This window comes from Dryobates pubescens, chromosome 20, assembly GCF_014839835.1.
Source record: "Dryobates pubescens isolate bDryPub1 chromosome 20, bDryPub1.pri, whole genome shotgun sequence".
Classification (NCBI taxonomy): domain Eukaryota; kingdom Metazoa; phylum Chordata; class Aves; order Piciformes; family Picidae; genus Dryobates; species Dryobates pubescens.
The window spans coordinates 19,267,471-19,272,008 of NC_071631.1; the positions used below are offsets into that span (position 1 = coordinate 19,267,471).

Below are 4,538 nucleotides of genomic sequence, written 5' to 3' on the forward strand. Positions count from 1 at the left end.
TCAAGGACCTTAGAGGTCTTTTCCAACCCAAATAATGTTGTGATTCTGCTTTGGCTGACTTAGCTTTCCAAACTTCAGCCTTGTGAGCATCTTACCCCAGCAGCAAGGCCACCTCCTCCACCCAGCTCTGCCCTGCTCTTCACTCTGGTTTTCTCCACCAGCAGAGGGAAGGGGAACAGCCCAGCCTAATGAAGCAGCTGCTGCTTGAGAGCTGTTCCAGGGGAGTGGGAGCAGCTCAGGGCTCCCCCAGGCTCCCTGCTCAGAGCTTGTGGAGGAATGTGGGCGAAAGCCAAGGAGTTGTCAGGCTCTCTCCCAGGGCCGATTTGCCAGGAGGTCTATAAAAATGTCATTGTCTCTCAGCTGCTGGTGATTATATTCCCCTTCCCTCTGCCTGCTGGGAATATGGATGTGTATATCTAAGGGGGAACTGCGTTTCTGCACACTGCTGGCCTCCCCCTGGCCTTCTTCAAACAATAATAGACTAAATATAAAGAGACAGGAGCCGTTACTTGGCTGTTTAACTGGTGCCAAGCAAAATGAGTAATTAAGGGTGCATTACCTGCAATGAATTTATCCTGATGCTTTTAAGTTAGGGCTCACTAAGATCCTTTCAAAAATACATCATCCCCCCCCCAGCCCCCCACCCTCACCTTCATCTTTCATACAGAGTTCATGTTCCAAGCCAATACTTTATAGCAGCTACTGTTTAGATCTGAGCTCTAAGCAAGACAGGCTCTGGGTTTCCATTACCAGCCAGGAAAGAGCTTGGGTGTAAAGGAATGAGGCAGTTAAACTGTTTTGTCTGTATTTTACCTGCCTGCAACTTCACATCTCATCAGCCAGGAAAAGATTGCTTGGGGAGCTTCAGGCCAGGCTGCCAGAGAAATGAAGCCCTCACTGACTTACATCCATGCTGGTCCCCAATGCAAAGGTGCTGGGGAGCAACTGGTCCCAGGGGAACAACACAGAGTCACAGGATCACAGAATATTAGGGATTGGAAAGGACTCCATTGGGTCCAATCCCCCTGCCAAAGCTGGGTCACCCAGAGCAGGTCACACACATCCAGATGGGCCTTGAAAGTCCCCAGACAAGGAAACTCCACAACCTCCCTGGGCAGCCTGCTGCAGGGCACCAGCACCCTCACACCAAACACTGCCTCCTGTGTTCCAGCTTACTCCCATTGTTCCTTGCCCTATCACTGGGCACCACCAAAAAGAGCCTGGCACCTACATCTTGACACCCACCCCTCAGATATTTATAGACATTGATCAGATCCCCTCTGAGCCTTCTCCAAACTAGACAGCCTCAGGTCTCTCAGTCTTTCTGCACAGAAGAGGTGTTCAAGTCCCTTCATCATCCTCATAGCTCTTTGTTGGACTTTCTCCAGCAGCTCCCTGCCCCTCTTAGAATCACAGAATTGTCAGGGTTGGAAGGGACCTCAAGGCTCAGCCAGTCCCAACCCCCTGCCATGGCCAGGGACACCTCACACTGCAGCAGGTTGCTCACAGCCACCTCCAGCTTGGCTGCAAACACCTCCAGGCAGGAGGCTTCCACCACCTCCCTGGGCAACCTGTGCCAGGCTCTCACCACCCTCATCGGCAACAACTTCTTCCTCACATCCAATCTGAATCGACCCATTTCTAGTTTTGCTCCATCCCCCCCAGTCCTATCACTCCCTGACACCCTCAAAAGTCCCTCCCCAGCTTTCTTGTATCCAGATACTGGAAGGCTACAATTAGGTCTCCTTGGAAGATTCTTTTCTCCATACTGAACAGCCCCAACTCTCTCAGTCTGTCCTCATAGCAGAGCAGCTCCAGCCCTCTGCTCATCCTTGTGGCCCTTCTCTGGACACCTTCCAGCACTTCCAGATCCTTCCTGTAATAGAGGCTCCAGAACTGGACACAGTGCTCCAGGTGGGGTCTCACCAGAGCAGGGTAGAGGGGGAGAATGGAATGGAATGGAATGGAGTGGAATGGAGTGGAATGGAGTGGAATGGAGTGGAATGGAGTGGAATGGAGTGGAATGGAGTGGAGTGGAATAGACCAGGTTGGAATAGATCTTCAAGATCCAACCTATCACCCAACACCATCTAATCAACTAAACCATGGCACCAAGTGCCTCATCCAGGCTCTTCTTAAACACCTCCAGGGATGGGGACTCCACCACCTCCCTGGGCAGCACATTCCCATGGCCAATCTCTCTTCCTGGGAAGAATTTCTTCCTAACATCCAGCCTGAACCTCCCCTGGCTCTGATTCTGACACACAGGAGCAGAACCTGCAGGCTCTCTGTGCCTCTGATTCTAACACAAAGGAGCAGCACCTGCAGGCTCCCATTGGCTCTGATCCCAGAGGTGCTGAGCACACCAGCAGTACCCAGGCAATTGCAGATTGGACTATTCCTACAAGTGCCACTCCTGAGGTGATTTACCAGCCTGGCTGTGGTGTCTAATAGCCCTCCAGTGATTAATAACAGCCATTTGTTCAGAGCTAACAGCCCCAGCGTGACAGTCACAGATAAATTAGCAACATTAAGGATATGCTAAAGCAAACATTTATGTACTGCCTGGGTGCAGTGTGTGATAGCAACACACATCAGCACTGCCAATAACAAGCTATTAATGATGAGGGCTGGATGGTTTAAGCAGTGCTGGGGCCCAGTCCTTCTGGATTCGTTCTGACACTGTTCGTATTCAGCTGGATGAGATGGGGCCAGGTCTCATGATGTGAATGTCTGGGGCTCTTCTTTCTCCTTCTTGTCTTGGTTTTCAATGTGTGCTCCAGCATGAATATTGCAAGCAGATGGGTGGGAGGAGCAAGGAGAAGGTATGGCATTACAGCCTCACAGGATGCTAGGGGTTGGAAGGGACCACTGGAGATCATCGAGGCCAACCCTTCAGCCCTTTGCCAGCCTTCTCCCAGCACTATGGATTCATCACAAGCCTCACAAGATGTGATGGCTTCAGCTTCCAGAAACAGGTCACTCCTCGAGACCCTCAGCTTTCCAGAACCACACAAACCTCATTTCCAGCCCCCACAGTTATTGGAAAGCACAACCCAAAAGGCAGCTCCCAAATGTCACTTGGATAACTGCTGTTTGCCTGAGCAGAGGTCACAGGCTCACAGGATATTAGGGGTTGGAAGGGACCTCCAGAGATCATCCAGTCCAAGCCCCCTGCCAGAGCAGGAGCATAGAATCCAGCACACGTCACACAGGAACACATCCAGATGGGCCTTGAATGTACCCAGAGAAGGAGACTCCACAGCCCCTCTGGGCAGCCTGCTCCAGTGCTCTGGGACCCTCACAGGGAAGAAGTTCCTCCTCATGTTGAGGTGGAGCTGCCTATGCTGTAGCTTATATCCATTACCCCTTGTCCTATCACAGGACAAGGTCCCTCTTGACCCTCAGCCCTCAGCTATTGAGAGACATTGATCAAATCCCTCTCAGTCTTCTCCTCTCCAGACTAAGCAGCCCCAGGGCTCTCAGCTTCTCCTCCCCAGGCAGTGCTGCAGCCCCTTCGGCATCCTTGCAGCCCTCCCTTGGACTCTCTCCATCAGATCCCTGTCCCTCCTGAACTGGGGAGCCCAGGACTGGATGCAATATTCCAGGTGAGGCCTCAGCAGGGCAGAGGAGAGGGGGAAGAATCCCTCCCCGGATCTGCTGAACACACTCTTAATACCTCCCAGGATCACACTGGCTTTCCCAAGGAGCAGAGTGGCGCAGCGGAAGCGTGCTGGGCCCATAACCCAGAGGTCGATGGATCGAAACCATCCTCTGCTAATAATCTTTTAGCGGATGCAGTCTCAAGCTGTGCCAGGGGAGGTTTAGGCTGGAGGTTAGGAAGCAGTTTTGCACAGAGAGACTGATTGGCCATTGGGATGTGCTGCCTGGGGAGGTGGTGGAGTCACCATCACTGGAAGTGTTCAGGAGGAGACTTGATGGGGTGCTTGGTGCCATTGTTTTGTTGATTAGGTGGTGTTGGATGATAGGTAGGTTGGACTCGATGATCTTGAAGGTCTCTTCCAACCTGGTCTATTCTATTCTATTCTTGGCCCCCAGGGCACATTGCTGTCCCATGCAGAACTTGCTGCCCACCAGCACTCCCAGGTCCTTCTCCCCAGGGCTGCTCTCCAGCAGATCACCTCCCAGCCTGTCCTGCTGCAGTTTGTTCTTCCTCCCCAGGTGCAGGACTCTGCACTTACCCTTGTTGAACCTCATGAGGTTCCTCTCTGCCCAGCTCTCAGTCTGTCCAAGTCTCTGAACAGCCTCACAGCCTTCAGGCCTATCAGCCAAGCCTCCCAGTTTGGTATGCTCAGCAAACTTGCTAGGGAGACACTGTCTGTCTGTCCCCTCATTAATGTAATTGATAGTATCATAGTATCAGTTAGGGTCAGAAGGGACCACAAGGATCATCTAGTTCCAACCCCCCTGCCATGGGCAGGGACACCCCACACTAGATCAGGCTGGTCAGAGCCTCATCCAGCCTGGGCTTAAACACCTCCAGGGCTGGGGCCTCAACCAGCTCCCTGGACAACCCA

At 52.5% G+C, this 4,538-nt stretch overlaps 1 non-coding gene across 1 annotated transcript; it reads left to right on the forward strand.

The window, feature by feature from the left end:
- Positions 1-3,708: 3,708 nt before the first annotated feature.
- TRNAM-CAU (transfer RNA methionine (anticodon CAU)) lies at positions 3,709-3,780 on the forward strand. Its single transcript has one exon. It is a non-coding gene; the product is annotated as a tRNA-Met (tRNA).
- Positions 3,781-4,538: the final 758 nt, after the last annotated feature.